This window comes from Enhydra lutris, unplaced genomic scaffold (genome assembly GCF_002288905.1).
Source record: "Enhydra lutris kenyoni isolate GAN:26980312 unplaced genomic scaffold, ASM228890v2 scaffoldscaffold8, whole genome shotgun sequence".
Classification (NCBI taxonomy): domain Eukaryota; kingdom Metazoa; phylum Chordata; class Mammalia; order Carnivora; family Mustelidae; genus Enhydra; species Enhydra lutris.
Genome location: NW_019154092.1, coordinates 10,548,394 through 10,566,315, shown reverse-complemented (window position 1 = coordinate 10,566,315; position 17,922 = coordinate 10,548,394). Strand labels below are relative to the sequence as shown.

General features: G+C 41.2%; 1 pseudogene; it reads left to right on the top strand.

Annotated features, from left to right (window-relative positions):
* The window catches only part of LOC111142680, a 39,495-nt pseudogene extending 23,429 nt beyond the window's left edge, over positions 1 to 16,066 (top strand).
* Positions 16,067 to 17,922: the final 1,856 nt, after the last annotated feature.

Here is a 17,922-nt window from a genome sequence, read left to right as displayed (position 1 = left end):
TTAAAAAAGAAAAAGGTAAAAGTTAAAAAAAATTTAGCAGAAGAAGAAAAAAAATTGAAAAAGAAAAAAAATTAAATTAACTGCAAGGCTAAAGAATCATGGGGAGAAAGCCATGAGATCCGTGCTTTGCTTTCTCCTCCTCCGGAATTCCGCTGCTCTCCTTGGAATTGAAACTGCACTCCTTGGTAGGTGAACTTGGTCCTGGCTAGGTTTCTTGTTGCTCTTCTGGGGGAGGGGCCTGTTGTAGTGATTCTCAAGTGTCTTTGCCCCGGGCGGAGTTGCACCGCCCTTACCAGGGGCCGGGCTGAGTAATCCGCTTGGGTTTGCTTTCGGGAGCTTTTGTTCCCTGAGCGCTCTCCGTAGAGTTGCGGAGGGCGGGAATGAAGATGGCGGCCTCCCGGTCTCCAGCCCGGAGGAGCCGAGAGCCCGGGGCCCCACTCCTCAGTGAGCCCTCAGAGAACAGCGCCGATTTACTCCCGTCACCCTGCCTCCGGCCGCGCTCCGAGCTGACCTAGCCTGCGACCGGTTCAAGGTAACCCCGAGCTTAGAGCTTACTCCTCGGCTCTGTCTCTGTAGCCGGCTTCCCTGTTCTAATACTTGTAAGCTCTGCGACACTCAGACACCCCTGATCCTTCTGTGACCCTGCGGGACCTGAGGCCACGCTGACCCTGCTCCGCTGCTTGCCGGGAGCCGGCCCCTCCCCCCGCGGTCTATCTTCCCGTCGCTTTGGATTCACTTCTCTGCCAGTCCTACCTTTCAGAAAGTGGTTGATTTTCTGTTTCTAGAGTTGCTGTTCTTCTTCTCTTCGATCTCCCGTTGGATTTGTAGGTGTTTGCAATCTTTAGATAAGCTATCTAGCTGATCTCCCGCTACCTGAAGTAGTCTCAGCCTGCTACTTCTCCGCCATCTTGACTCCTCCACTTGTTTCTTTTTTTGTTCTCAAGTTTCTTCCCCCCCCACCCAGGATTTAATTTGTTCAACAAAATATAATGTTCAAGTTGAAAAAACTTCCAAGAATCAAATATTTTGTCTTTGCTGTAAATGGAATCTTTTTCACTTTTAAGCTGTGTGTTACTCTTATAGAGAAATGCAATAGATTTTTGTGTATTTGTATTCCTGCGACCTTATTCAACATGTTTATTTTAAAGATTTTTTTACTGATTTTTTGGAGTTTATAAATCTATATTCCTACCATGACAACGATGGCTACAATTTATGAAACTCTCTGTACAACTCTGTGCTAGGATTATATAGTAAACACTTTATTATTCAGAAAATAAGACACCTATGTTAAGAATTCCCTATTCCCTCTTTCACAAAGATTTTCCTTCACCTGCTGGGCAAAGGGAAAAGGGCTTTGCAGCTTCGAAAAGATGCATTTCTCATGCAAACTTGTTGCTTTGGCAGGACAATCCTTAACAGCGTTTAAAATCTTTTCTCTCCTATTACATATGGTTTACTGTTATTCAAACTAACAACCTTGTGGACATATGATTACCATCTTAGAAGCCTTACTGTCCATCTCCATCCTTGGTTCTTTACAGTATCCCCACTTTTTACACATTTAAATAGAGTTCTCCACCCCACCCCCCTTTTTCCAAGTCAATTTATGTTCCCTGGATCACATTATCTGATGTGCTAACAATTCTTCCAGAAATAATGATACTGTAATACGTGGTCCACTCCTCTTTCTCCAGAGCTGCATCACTGATTATTTCTGAAAGTGGATGAAAACATAAAATAGCTCAATCTAGTTTACTTTTATGTATGGGAAAAATGACTCAATTTTGTTTTACTATACCCTATATTTTAAAAAATACCCTTAAGTGCCAATCATATCTTTTGTAACTTACAGAGACCTGGAATATGTTTCAGAATGGCTGTGAACTACATTTCTGAGGAATTTTCTGTTAGTGGAACAATATATGGCAGGCAAAGTATATTAATAAATTGGATTCTGTCCCTATTTTAAGCCCCCCACCCCAATACTATTTTTGCAGGTATATTCAGGCATACCTTAAACAACATTTCCTCATAAATAACATTCTAAATCTGGTGTAAGAGGTACACAGGATAGTAAAAGGAGGAGAAGAAAGGGAAATCAGAGGGGGAGAGGAATCATGAGAGACTGTGGACTCTGAGAAACAAACTGAGGGTTTTAGAGGGGAGGGAGATGGGGGACGGGTGAGCCTGGTGGTGGGTATTAAGGAGGGTATGGATTGCATGGAGCACTGGGTGTTATACATAATGAATCTTGGAATGCTGCTTCAAAAACTAATGATGTACTTATGGTGATTAACATAACATAATTTTTTAAAAAAACTTTTTTTAATTAATAAAAGAGGCTTGGCCTGGGGAGGCAGAAGATCTTGATTTCTGGATGAGCTTGGACAAATCATGTGAATTCTCTGATTCTCTATCCCATAAAATTAGAAAATTATAAATTAAAATTTCAAAGACCTCTTAATTCTAAAGTTGATTCAGTATGAAGAAAACTAAACTTCTAAAGAAATGCTAATAAATTATATGCATTTTTAAAGATTTTACTTATTATTTATTTGAGAGAAAGAACACGAGTGGGCAGAGGGAGAGGGAGAAGCGGGCTCCCCTCTGAGCAGGGAGCCCCACACAGGGCTCAATCTCAGGACCCAGAGAGCATGACCTGAACTGAAGGCAGATGGATGCTCAACAGACTGAGCCACCTGGGTGCCCCAAATTACATGCAAATTTGAAGAGTGAAATAAATATCAGTACAGAAAGAAAGTAAAAATTACCTAATGGTCCTTTTTACTGGTTGCTTTACTGTATTTTAAAGTTTATTTATTTATTTAAGTAATCTCTACACCCAATGTGGGGCTTGAACTCACCACCTGGAGATGAAGGGTCACATGCTCTATTGCCTGAGCCAACCAGGCACCCTTCTACTGCATCTTCAATCATACGCTAGAAGAGGGCTGAAATGGTACTTTTTCTTTGTGAACATATTCAACTTACTATGCACATTTAATAGCCAATCATTAACTGTATGCTTTATTTCCTAAACAATGATATGAAAGCAGGAACATCACCATACTGACTAATTTTTCTAATATGCAAAATAACGTGCTTTCTCAAGCACCCAACTAACTAATAGTGTCTGATGTAGACACTAGGGAGAAAGAAGGCTCTCATCAACAACAAAAATATTAAAAAAGAAGCAATCCCCCTTCTGCGAGGAAAAAAAAAAAAACCCGCTGGAAATACACCATATCAAAATGAAAAACATGTGACAGAGTAGTATTTGACATATAAGTCCCTCTGGGGCATCACTGCATTGCTGTTGTTCTTCTGTTTTCCTAGGAATTCACCTTTTTGACGTCCAGATGTAGGTCTTTTCTGCTCCAGAGACTAGAGATCTCATAATTCTCAGTTTTCAGGAGGTGGAAGACAAACAAAATGCTTGATCCAGGTGTAAGCTGACAGCTCACTTGAAGAGCAAGTTTCTGTGTAAGCAGAGGGAAGTGCTCCTGGGGCTGGTCCTGGTGATGATTCTGAGGGAGCCCTGTGCTTCCTTGCCCTCCACAGAGGCCAGCTGAGCTCCAGAAAGTATGTGCAGTGTGTGGGTCCATTGAGAAATCTCCCAGAAAATTTGGAGATCCCAAGATAGAGGGGACTTGTAAGGCTCAGAATAGCCGATAGAGCAAACCAAATGTGACATTCTCCTCTGTCGTGCAGCCATTATAGAGTGGTGATGATGGGTCTAAGTAAGCTAAGATAGGCTAGGACAGTCCCGGCAGCTGTGCTCAACCTCCAAAGGGCAGGAGAGCGATCCCAAAGCTTCCTACCACCCCAAGAAGGAGCATGAATGACCTGAGGGAAGGCTGATGCACTTGAAGGAGGCTAGAAATCAGCATGGGACCGACGGCGTACATCCAACACTGGCTCCCACAGCGGTGCCATGCGCTACCAAAGCAGGTGGCAATAGTCAAATATACCAATAGGGAGAAAGCGTCCCTGCTGGGCCCCAAGCAGAATGGTTATAGCTCAGCAGATGCCACAAGATTAAAGAACAGGCTGAGCACAGCAGAAGTCTTGTGCCATCCCGCTCTCAACACCCCCCTCCTCAACACATCCACCCACGGCCATGACTCCGAGGCTGACCTCAAAATGGAATGGCCCTCAGGAAGAAGGCAAAATCATCAATTCACTAAAGTTTAAATCTGAAACACCAGAGACATGACCACAGTTTCTGTCATTAGGCAGAATAATGCCTGAAAATGTAGATTAAGTCTCATTATTAGGCGAATAATGAAAGCTACACATTTGTAGAGACCTGCAAATATGGAATGTAACTATCACACACAGGGTACAAAGACAATGTATGCTGTCTACATGGCACTGGAGCCAAAATTTTGGAAACTGGGTGACTGTTTTGCTTAAGAACGGATTTTTATCTAATGGTAACAACAACCATGACATAGGAACATTCTGGAATTCTTTGGGCGGCGGGGAGCTCTTAATCGCTAGATACTCATTTCTCTGTCATTTTGAATTTCTAAATTATAGTTTTAAAATTATGATTGTGTTAGTTTGCTAAAGCTGTTGTTACAAAGTATCACAAACTAGGTGACTTAAACAATAGAAACAGGTCAGTTCACAGTTCTGGAGGCCAGAAGTCAGAGATCAAGGCATCAGTTGACAGAGACAGTTCCTTCTGAGGGCAGCTGGGGAAAGATCTGGTCCAGACCTCACTCCTCAGCTTTGAGACAGCCCCTTTTCCCTGTGTCTCTTCCCATTGTCTTTCTTCTGTGTGCATCTCTCTGTGTCCAAATTTCTCCCTATTTATAAAGTGATATGGATTAGGACCCATGTAATGAGCTCATGCTAACTTAACTATGTTTGCAATGATCCTATTTCCAACTAAGTTCACATCCTAAGATACTAAAGTCAAGGACTTCAACATATTGATCTCCAAAAGGGCACATAACAATGATGATCTAGTTGGTGATGATTAGGCTATCAGAAAAAGTTTGTTCAGTTTCCATGATTTCTGTTACTGCATATTTTCCACAAAGATGCCTCAAAATTAATAGTACAGAAGACAATAGGGAATGGTATTATTTTCTGGCTTAATTCATTTTAAGTGAGAAGCATGATCTCTAATGTAATTTGCCTTGAAAATAAAAATGATTATCAGTATAAGGATTTTTGTGTATACCTCAGGGGCTCTAAGACACTATGGGATTTTAGTTACACCATTATCTGTGTACTAATAAGAAAGAACTATGACATGCTAAGTAACTTTATTTTCCTGGAAGTCTTCTCACAGTCTTTAGGGCTTAGTCCTGCTCAAATCATCATTCTGTAGGAAACAGCACCCTCCCACCACTTCATCATGTGACATATGAAATATTTGTTTACTTATTTGTTCCCTCTGTCTTTCTCTCTCCCCACTAGAATGCAGGTTACATCAAAGCAAAGCTTTCCTCAATTTTTTTCACATACTCTCACCAGCCCTGAAAGGGCCTGACACATAGGAGGAAAGCAATGTTTATTTTCTGAATTTTTAAATAAATTCCATAAATTTTATATTTCAAAGGGAATATACATATTTTCTGTATGTATGTGTATTTATTATGTACATGCATACTTTACTATGTACATTATATATTCTATATTATGGACATAATTCAATATTTTTATATGGTTTGTCCATTTAGATATAACTAATGCTCACTTTGGGAAATTGAGCAAAATCACCAAAATGACCATATTTCTAAGTTTACTTGACATAAGCACTGTCTGTAGAGAAGAATTTTCAGTGATTAAACTTGCTACAAACTGTTTTTTCTTCCCCACTCTTTTGTTCTTGACAGGCACCACCGTCCCAGGGGAAAACAAGAGACTCGAGGTTCACAGGCATATCAAGCCACAACTTTGTCCCACCTAATCACCCGGGTCACAGGCCTTCAGTTGGCTTTCAGACTGTGCTTTTTTGAAAGCAAGTTTCTTTTACAAGGTCTGAACTGGCCTTAACCAGACTTCATCTCTATAGAAATGGATGGGCGGAGATGACAGGTCATGTGATTTGCAGCATCTTGCTCTCTCTTGGGGATTCTCCAGTTGGCATCACCGCTAATCTTGAGAAAAATTTAAAGGAAGAGCCCCATTAATGATTTCAAGTCATAGTCACTTGAAGCGATTGACACCACTGTTATTGAATAGGTAATAATAATAACTCACACATTCATGATGGCTTACCCCAGCCTTGGCACAGTGCTAGTGTTAACATGGGTCCATTCATGATTCCTCAGGACCATCCTACTCTACCCAGCTGAATAATGTTCACCCAAACATATCAGGTCCTGATGTCGAGATCCTGGGAATGCTGCCTTACGTGGAGAAAAAGTCTTGTAGGTGTGATTCAATTTAAGATCCTAAGATAAGGAGATTATACTGAATTGACAAGGTGAGCCCCAAATGCCATCGTAAGTGTACTGAGAGGAAGGCAGAGGAAGATGTGAGACAGGCAGAAGAGGAAAAGGCATGTGACCATAGACTCCGAGAGAAAGGAATGCCCGCAGCCACCCAAACTGGAAGAGGCAAGAAACAGACGCTCCCCTAAAGCCTCTGGAGGGAGCATAGTTCTGCCAATACCTTGATTTTTGAACAAGTGATTGACTTCAGACTCTGGTCTCCAGAACTGTGAGAAAATAAATTTCTCTTATGTAAACCACTAAGTCTGTGGTAATTTTTCCCAACAGCCATGGAAATTAGTATACTTATGAAGTGAGAACTGACAAAATCTCCATTTTGAAGAGTATAACTGAGAGAAATGTTGGCATATCATATATCTAATAAGAGATTAGAATTCAGAATATGTAAAATACTATACCTCAACAACAACCAAAAAAAAAAAAAAAAAAAGAACCTAATTAATAAATGGGCAAAGGACTTAAATAGACATTTATCTAAAGAAGATACACAAATGGCAAAAATGCACATGAAAAGATGTCCAACATCACTAATCATTATGGAAAAGCAAGTCAACACCACAGTGAAATCTCACTTCATACCTATTAAGATGCTTACCATAAAAAACAAAACAAAACAAAACAGAAAATACTAAATGCTCATGAGGATGTGAAGAAATTGGTACCCTATGCATTGCTGGTTGGAATGTAAAATGGTGCAGCCACAGTGGAAAACAGTGTGGCACTTGCACAAAACAATGAAAGCAGAATTATTATATAATCCAACAATTTTACTTCTGTGTATGTACACAAAAGAATTGAAAACAGTTTCTTGAAAGTGTAGCATTATCGACAAAGGCCAAAAAATGAAAGCCGCCCAAGTGTCCATTGATGATGAATGGATAAGCAAAAAGTTGTATGTGTATACAATGAAATATTATTCAGCTTTCAAAAGGAAAACAATCCTGACATATGCTACAACGTGGATAAATCATGAAGACACTACGCTAAGTAGAATAACCCAGTCACAAAAGTACAAATACTATACAATTCCACTTAAGTAAGATACCTGGAGTAGTTAAATTCGTATAGACATGAAGTAGAAAGGTGGCTTTCAGGGGTTGGGGAGAATAGGGAAAGGGGAGTTATTGTTTCGTGGGTTTAGAGTTTCAGTTTGGGATGATGAGAAAGTTCTGGAAATGGAATGTGGCGATGGCTACAGAACACTGTGAATGTACTTAATGCCACTGAACTGTACACTTAAAAATGGTCACATAAATGTCATGTTATGTATGTCACAATAAAAAAAATACCTAAGTACACAGATCTTTACCTAGTTAAATTCCAGAGCTAAAATTAGAAGCCACATTTTCTGGCTTTAGGATCTGGGCTCTTAATTCTAGGTTGTGGTTCTGAAGTAAAAAAATGAGGAAAATTTTTATTTTTAAAATATCTACTTTAAAAAATACTGAGTAGTGGAATTTCAGACTTGATGGTAAATTTCTCCCCCACCAAATATTGACAAGAACCAAAATGTCACCTCCCAGCTATCTAACCAAGCAGAAAGCAAAGCAATGAGACTTAGGCCACATGGTTTCATAAATTCACTTAGAAAACATTATCTGCATCCTTGTCATGCCTACATACATGTACATATTTTCATACATGTCATATTTAATCCTTAATTATGAAGCACATAACCAAATAAGAAAAGTGGGGACTCAACTGGGGACATCTAATGCGGTGCTCTTACGGTTTTGGAAGCAGAAGGTCCACAGATTTAAGAATGTTTCAAAAACCACTAGCTGTGTCCTCAAATAAATGCTGCCCTGAATATGGACAGAACAACTGGCTTCTGACATTAAGAGGGCCACACAGCCCTAATAGTCTCCTTGCATGAACTCCCTAGGGTCTCACGGATTTCATGGTAAGAACATTTGGTCCTATAGTTCTGCAGACGAAGGGACATTTTTAACCAATTATGACTCTACAAAACATTTTTTGTTGAAAGCTGTGGACCAACACACAGGATGGCTGCATTATATTAGAAAAAGCACAGATTTGGAGGAATCGGAGAGGTTTAAAATGAGGCTCATCCCTCTGGCCCTTAGGCTGGCCACTTAGCCCAGCTTTTATGCACAAATGAACTCGTGTACATGAAAATGTTTTGTGAACTGTAAAATGTAACTTAATTTTGGCATCATATTTAACTATGTTCTAGCTTCATTACCAAGAAGAGACAGAAACATGTCCTGCCTTGGGAGTCAACAGAGTGCACAGACTCTTTGATGGGATGTGAAAGATTGAATCTATGTATTGTATATTTCAGATATGTATTCCTAATTAGGCACATATTTGATATGAAACATGTTTGGATTAGAAATAAGTAGGCAGTTGAACCAGTTTTCAACTTTACTTTGTATCTGTTATTTCGGAGGCAATCCCACATGTTAGAAATGTATTGAAACTTGTGGGTGACCCTGATGTACGTCATCTTTCCTCCAATGTATCCGGAGTTTTGTTTTCCTGCATAAACACTCATATACATAGGCATCTATTTATCAATGTTTGCCAGCATGTGATATATTACTAAGATTCACCAAATGTCAAAAGTTGGCCCCAATTTCAATGATTCCCAAAGGAAGGCCAAAAGGAAAAAGGAATTCACAGATAAAGCTAATAGCTTGACAAATGTAATCAGATTTATTTAATTGGTTTATTAGTGGTTATAAATGGTTAAATAATAAACATATAGACTCTTGGGGCTAAAGGAAAAAATAGAAAATATGCATTTTATGCAATTTTAGGCTATTGTATGTAGATTTTTGTTTTATATATAATATAAACTTACACATCTGGACAATTTCAATCCTCCAAAGTTACTTCTCAATCTAAGGAAAGATGTATAATGAACATCTATTACTCTCTATGTATGTTTTAGAAATTGCAAGGATTTACTGAAGAAGTCTTCTGTTATCTTTCCATAGAAAGGTAACAATGATTACATGGTGAAAGGAGCATAACTAGAACAGTGCTGTACTTGGGTAAGGAAGTCAACAAATATATTAGATGAGGAGAATAAGCTCTATCTCCTTGGGGACAAGAGAGCAAAGGGTGAAGATCTTGGCTTCTGGAATCAAATTGCTTGGATTAAAATTCTACCTCTGCCGCTTTTATTAATTGCATGAACTTGAGCAAATTACCTAACATCTCTGTGCTTTAATTTTCCTCTCTATAGAGAGGGGCTAATAACAATGCCTTCCCCATATTGTTTATGGTGAGGATTAAGTGAGGTTATCCTTTAAACATATTTAACCTGACACCTGGCAAATAACAAGCATTGGGTAAACATTTGCTGCCATGACTAGAGTGATGGTCCCAGAAAATCACCCTTCTTAAAATATAAATTATTCTGTGACAATACTACCTAATACTTTTTTTTTAAGATTTTATTTATTTATTTGACAGACAGAGATCACAAGCAGGCAGAGAGGCAAGCAGAGAGAGAGGAGGAAGCAGGCTCTCTGCTGAGCAGAGAGCCTGATGTGGGGCTTGATCCCAGGACCCTGAGATCATGACCTGAGCCAAAGGCAGAGGCTTAACCCACTGAGCCACTCAGGTGCCCCTACCTAAACTCATACTTTGTTGATTTCTTTCTAACTTTCTAATTCATCAGTGTGATGTGGGCAAAGAGGTGGAACCAAAACAAAGAGGGAAGAATGTGGAAAGACTAAGAGAGAAAAAGGGGAAGGACTGGAAGAAGGATCCAGGAGTGGCAGAGCGATCTTAGAGTCCCCCACACGGGGGCAGTATTTCATGCACACAGCCTCAGGGAGGGGAGACTAGAGAGCATAAATGTGGGGCAGGAAAAAGGGAGGGGTGAGCTGCTGGTGCCTATGTGCTGAAAAATAAAGGTCCTATTTAGCCTGGACTCAAAGTATAAAATTCTCAGAATAAAGTCATCAAGACATGGTTTTGTAGAGCAGTTTTCAAATTTTAGCCACAGAATCCTTTTCTCACATGAAATGCATTCTATAAACCAGATCAAACACAGAGCTGCTCTGCCTGATAAGATTTCTCCCCTGTGGTGTCACCACCTCCCAGTGGGACCGTGACGTTGGGCAGGGATCATAGATCCCCTCAACTCCTGGGATCCCAAACACTCTAAGGGATCTTGCTACTTCTAGAGGTATTCTCCCGTGGAATCACTGGGCTCCCCCCCCCCCTTTCTCATTCTCTTTCTTCCCCTTAAGAATGAAGAAAACACTTTCTAGTTTTAGAACTGCCTGCTCTAACTAACTACTTCCTCTACCCTAGGGAATCTTCATTCCTTGAGGGTTTGTGTTTTTATTTTACAGAGGATGCCAGCCCTGGAAACTAATAGGGTTTTTCTGCCCCGCCCTACCTCCCCAGAGGCTTTGAGCCAGGCTGGGCTCCCAGTTTGGCTAGGTCTATGGAAGCAGGACATGGTTGGGGTAGGAGAGTGGCAAGGAGGGAGATGCCCTCAGGATATCTAGCCAGGCAGTTTTCTATGTATCAGGAGGTGATTTGATTTTTTATCTGTTTGCTCCATTAGACTGTAAATTCCACAAAGGCTGAACCCACATCAGTTTTCCTTCACCACTATAATCAGGCAGCTCACACAGTAACAGGCAAATGGTAGACACTCAATAAAGTCTGAGGGAATAAATTAGCTGCTAGAACTGCACAGAGAACACTCTGAAAAGCACTCCTTTGTCCAAAGCTTTGACAGAATGACACTTTAACCATCTGGAATTCATACCCTCTTCTCTAAATCTCATGAATCCCCCTTTGCAGATTTTCCAATGGGTCTTGCTAAGCTGTCAGGAAGCATTACCTTATATCTTAACTCTTCTACTCAAAGGTCTCTATTCCTTCTGATGTACCTTCTGTGGAAGTGGTTAATCACCAGTCCTAACCCTTTCATTTGGCTCATCCTGTACGTGAAAACACTCAGGTTGTCCCTCTGCTGACTTTTCTAGACATCATATAATTCAAACTCTTCATAGTACTTTTTCACAAACCTAATATTTTCATTACTTTTTAATTTGGGCTGTTATTCTTTTTCTCTGATTTCAGCCAAATGTCTTCATGTTACTTCCTAAATACGGAGGCCAGAGTGAAAATAGCGCTATTTTCCATGTGAGTTAACGTTTGCTGCGCATTCCTTCTGTAAACATACCAGCTGGTGCTCATGGCCCAGGGATGGCTGGAGCCTGGCTCATGGACTCTTCACTAGAAAAACTGAGATCAAGTTCAAAGCCTGGCTCTGGTACTTCTCCTGTCCATGTGAACTTAAGCAAGTGATGTGATGTTGCACAGTATTCACGGTGCTGACCTCAGTATGCTGTTGGGGGTAAATGAATTAATGCAGTTAGAAGTATGTGGCTGGTACAAAGTATGTGTTCAATATTAGTGATTATTTCTGTTGTTGTTGTTGTCGTTATTGCTACTATTACTTTTCAGTACTATTACCTTTCAGTCACAATGTACACAAAAGAATTTAAAAATACAGTGAGTCATAGGGAGGCTTGGTAGGGGAGAAGGAAAGAGGTTGGTAGGAAAAGGGCACAAAAGTGAGTGGGGGGTGCGCCTGGGTGGCTCAGTGGGTTAAAGCCTCTGCCTTTGGCTCAGGTCATGGTCTCAGGGTCCTGGGATCAAGCCCCGCATCAGGTTCTCTGCTCATTGGGGAGCCTGCTTCCCCCTCTCTGTCCGCTGGCCTCTCTATCTACTTGTGATCGCTATCTCTGCCAAATAAAATCTTAAAAAAAAAAAAAAAAGTGAGTGGGGACCTTAGATTCTTGCCTATGTCATCAACTCAGTCTAGACATTTATCACCAAGTCCAGAATGGTGCCTGGTTCATGTTAGATATTCATTAGATTTTTGTTGAATTGGCTTAATGCAATTGACTGTCTCGCCATCTATATAACCTCTTTCTTAGCAAATAACATTTTTTAAAAAGATGTTAATCTTAGCAACTAACTTTTTTTTTTAAAGATTTTATTTATTTATTTGAGAGAGAGACAGTGAGAGAGAGCATGAGCGAGGAGAAGGTCAGAGGGAGAAGCAGACTCCCCATGGAGCTGGGAGCCCGATGCGGGACTCGATCCCGGGACTCTGGGATCATGACCTGAGCCGAAGGCAGTCGTCCAACCAACTGAGCCACCCAGGCGTCCCAGCAACTAACATTTTTAAAAAATATTTATTTGTTTATTTGAGAGGTTTGGAGAGGCAGAGGGAGAGAGAATCCTAAGCAGATTCCCCACTGAGCAAGGGGTCCGACACAGGGCTCAGTCTCACAACCCTGATATCGACCCTGAGATCAGGCCCTGAGCCTAAACCAGGAGATAGATGTTTAACCCACTGTACCACCCAGGTGCCCCAGCAAGCAACATTTTTTGATGCAACTTTTCCCACTTCCTAGCCATGTGACTAAGGGAAATGTAATTGACACATTTGACTCTGAATCATCATTTATCCATTGGTTTTGATTCTAGAATCATGGGTTGAAATGAAAATTAAACAAGATAATTGGTATTTTATATGTGCTCAGTAATGTTCTGATATTATTATTGTTACACAAAACATGACAGAGATGTCGTGATGTCCCCAGGAAGTGAATTTAGGCTGAGATAGCAGCTTTCCAAAGATTTTAGTAAGGAATGTTTTACATATTCCTTAGCTCCCACTGACCTTAGTCTTTAACAGATAATTATCAGAGCTGCTTTGGAATTCCAATTTAGGGGAAATGTTGTCTCTGTGCTTATTTTTGCAAGCAACTTTTTAAACCTGTTAAATGACCACAAACAAACTTAATGTCTCCCTAGAGGGACTTCCTCAGAGAATATTTCCCATCCCCTGTCCCCTAGGCAGCATTTTACAAGCAATTTTAAGAAACTCTAGAATTGTTGCTACAAGAATCATGACTCAGCCTATGGAAGGTTGCATGCAAGGAGGCCCTGCACAGACAAGATACATTTGTACATGTGCTCAAAAGTCAACTTTCAGAAGTTGTATCAGGCCAGAATGATAACAACCGGAGGCAGCACAAAGATTCCAAACCAGGGGCGCCTGGGTGGCTCAGTGCGTTAAGCCGCTGCCTTCGGCTCGGGTCATGATCTCAGGGTCCTGGGATCGAGCCCCACATCGGGCTCTCTGCTCAGCAGGGAGCCTGCTTCCTCCTCTCTCTCTACCTGCCTCTCTGCCTGCTTATGATCTCTCTCTGTCAAATATATATATATATAAAAAAAAAAAAGATTCCAAACCAAACTTTGAGTAGCTCCATAAGCAGAACAGCAAGATCTTGTCGTTGGCTTGATGATGCTCACGTGCTGAGATCTGACCCACAGTGCCCACCCGGGCTCCTGGAAAGCGCACACCGCCCCTTTCCCTCAGCCACGCTCCATCACATGGTTTCTGCTGCAATACCTAGTTCTTCATTTATGTTGTTCCTGTCTTACACTGGTTAGCTTGGGGTCCCCCCAAACTCCCAATTGTTTAATACGCTGCTCAAATTCCTGTTCCCCCAAGAAAGCTAGAGCGATACAGATGTGAACACCTTCTAGGTAATGACGGTGACTGTCATCCAACACCATAGTGTAAGCCCCCTCATGACCAAAGTCATCTCAAGAATATGAGGAAAGTTTGATGCCATCTTTAGGCTGAGCCCTGGGGGACGTTTTGAGAGCAGCTGACCTGCAGCCTGCCCACCCCGACCGCCTCCCACCCCCATCCCACCCCGTGGAAGCCTGAGCCTGCCCCTCTTTCTCCCTTTGCCTCACAGGCACCCCCACCAATGAGAATGCTAATTCACCAGCTGCCCATCTTAACAGATTCAAGAACACGGGGAAAGACAGTACAGAAATGAGGCGGTGCTGAATAGCAGTTAATGTGGAGCTGAGGAAAGCTAAGAAGGATGACCAAATGCTGAGAAGGAGGAATGTAAGCTCCCATCCTGATGAGGCTACTTCTCCACTTCGGGGAAAACCGCACCAACCAGGGCGCTGTGAATTAGTCTGTTGATGACATCATCAAAGGCATAAATAGCAACAATTTGAAAGCCAGCTCTGGGTAACTCAAGCTGCCAGGAAACTCCTTTCTGGGGAAAAGCAGCCCCCCATAGACAGTATAATCTGGGCTGGTTTAATTCCAAAATGTGTGTCCTTCTTGGGGAGAAGTGATCGTAGCTGCATTCAGTTTGAATCTGCTTGGGCTCTCACTAACCTTGCTTCCGGGACATCAGACCTGACCAAGGCTGCGGAAGATGCAAGTGCTATCCCCACCTCCATTTCTCTGTTGGCATCTCCCCATGCCCACATCCGTGAACAAGCTGTGTGGTCTCTAGGAAACATTGCGGGTGACGGTTCAGTTTTCGGAGACTTCGTTATCACATATGGGCAGCTGACTCCCCATTGGCTTTCCTTGCAATTCCCGATACATCATCTTTAGCATGTGGTATTTACCTAATCTTGCCTGGACACTTTCAAACTTCTGTTGCAACAAGCGTCCTGCACCTCCGTTAGAAGCTGTTAAGCAGATTCTTCCTACCTTAGTTCGTCTCCTGCATCGTGATGATCCAGAAGTAATGGCAGATACCTGCTGGGCCATTTGCTACCTTCCTGATGGTCCAAACGAATGAATTGAAATGTCTGTGAAAACAAGAGTCGTGCCCCAACTTATGAAGCTTCTAGGAGCTACTGAATCATCCATTGTGACAAACAAACCATAGGAAACACTGTCATGGAGACAGATGAACAGATACACATTGTAGTAGATGCAGGAGCACTTGCTGTCTTTCCCAGCCTGCTAACGAACCCCAAAATTAATATTCAAAAGGAAGCCAGGTGGACAATGTCAAACATCACAGCTGGTCACCAGGAACAGATACAGCAAGCTATGAATCATGGATTAGTCCATTCCTCGCTGGTGCTCTCTCTAAGGCAGACCTTAGACACAAAAGGAAGCTGTCTGGGCTGTGATCAACCATACAAGGGGCAGAACGTTTGAACAGATTGTGTACCTTGTTCATTGTGGCATAATAGAATCATTGAGGAACCTTTCAACTGCGAAAGATACCCAAGGTTTTCGGTTATTCAGGATGCCATTTCAATTATCTTTCAGGCTGCTAGAAACTAGGTGAAAATGAGAAACTTGGTATAATGATTGAAGAATGTGGAGATCTGAACAAAACTGAAGGGCTATAAAACCATGAAAATGAGTCTGTGTACACAGCTTCATTAAACTTGATTAAGAGGCACCTGGGTGGCTCAGTTAGTTCAGCACCCAACTCTGGATTTCTGCTCAGGTCATGATGTCAGAGTCGTGAGATAGAGCCCCGCGTTGCGTTCCATGCTCAGCAGAGAGTCTGCTTGATTCCTTCTCTCCCTCTTCCTATGCCCCTCCTACCCCTCACCCACATGCTTTCTCTCTCTCTCTCTCTCTCTCTCATAAATAAATAAGTTAAAAAAAACAAACTTGACAGAAGTATTTTTCTGTAGGGGAAAATGAAGATCTAAATGTTGGGTCAGAAACTACCTCTGAGAGTTCTACATTCCAAGTTCAAGATGGCACTCCTAGGACATAGAACTTCTAGATTGTACAGCTGAGGCATAAAGTAGTTTGTTGTGTACCATGTTGGTATAAGTTTGTCTTATTCTTCCTCTACTAAGAAGTCTGTTTAAATGTGTTTTGTTAATTGTCACACTTTTTACAGGGAAACTACTTGAACGGTTCCAAACTGGACATGCTCTATGAAGGTCCTCCTCTCAGTGGGTCACTTATTTCTATGTGGAATCTCATATCTTACAGTATCATGTAAATAAAGAGTAAATCCCACCCTTAAAAAAAATAATATAAGGGAAGTTCAGTTTTAAAAGATGCTTAGCTATTGGTATTTCCCATCAGTAGATTAAAATTTTGTGTTTTTGTTTTGTTTCTGCTTTCAAGACTTTGTTTAAATTCTAGTTAGTTAACATATTGTGCACTATTAGTTTCAGGGGCAGAATTTACTGATTCATCATTGCATATAATACCCTGTGCTCATTACAAGTGTCCTCCTTAATGCCCATCACCCAGTTACGCCATCCCCACCCACCTCCCCCCAGCAACCCTCAATTTGTTCTCTATTCAAAATAATCATCCAAATAGATACTGAAAAAGGAATTTGACCTATCCCTAATAAAATCATGAATAGAAATGAAAATTTAGTGAACAGGGGTTAGATGAGGCCGGTGGCAGGTATTAAGGAAGGCATGTATTGCATGGAGCACTGGGTGTGGTGCATAAACAATTAATTTTGGATCACTGAAAAAAGGTAAAGTAAAATAATTTTTTTAAAAGGCAACTACCAGGGGCGCCTGGGTGGCTCAGTGGGTTAAAGCCTCTGCCTTCGGCTCAGGTCATGATCCCAGGGTCCTGGGATCGAGCCCCGCATCAGGCTCTCTGCTCAGTGGAGAGCCTGCTTCCTCCTCTCTCTCTGTCTGCCTCTCCGCTTACTTGTGATATCTCTCTCTCTGTCAAATAAATAAAATAAAATCTTTAAAAAAAAAAAAAATAAAAAAAAATAAATAAATAAAAGGCAACTACCAGAGACAGTTTCATGAAAAAATCCAGAATAAAATAAAGGAGCCTAATATTATGATTATTATTTAATAGGCAATTATTACAGTTACAAGAGAGCATAAAACAAAAATTAGATGCCTAGGTATAGAAAAGCAAAAGTTAAAATTATTACACCTTGTAAATGGCATAATTGTAAGCCTAAAAGTGGCAAAAGAATCAGTTGGAAAATTAGGAGAATTTTAAATACAATGAAGTGCTTACAAAATAAATTTATTAAAACATATAGTGTTCATATATAGCAGCAATGCCCACTTTTAAAGAAATTACAATTTAAACTGTTTCCACTCTTAATAGAAACTACGTAGACAGTATGTCTCGGCACACCATCTTAAAAAAACAAATTGTCGTGGTCTGAATGGGGAAAAAAGGCAAACCATGGAGCACGGGAGATATTAGAGTAAATGAAATGATACACATGAGGATAGGGTCTCTCGGTGTCCACGGCAGCCTGGAAGCAGGGCTCAAGGAGACCTGAGCTAGTACAGCTGGGGTTGGAGCGCCTAAGACTTGCCAGGCAAGCTTCCCCAGGAGACTTTGGCAGTTCCCCATTCCTCTACCTAGGTCTTTGATCCCCAGATATCCTCATGGCTCACTCCCCACCTGTTTCCAGCTTTGGCTCAAAAGTTACCTGGCTGAGCCTCACTCTGATCATTCCATTAAAAATTACAACATATCCACTAGGCCCATCCACCTTACTCTGCTTTATTTTCTCCATCATACTTTTCTTTTGTTTGCTGCTCCCTTCTAATAACATAAGCTCCATGAGGGTAAGGGTTTTTTTAGTCCGTGTTGTTCAACTGTTACATGAGCAAATGAATGACTGAATGA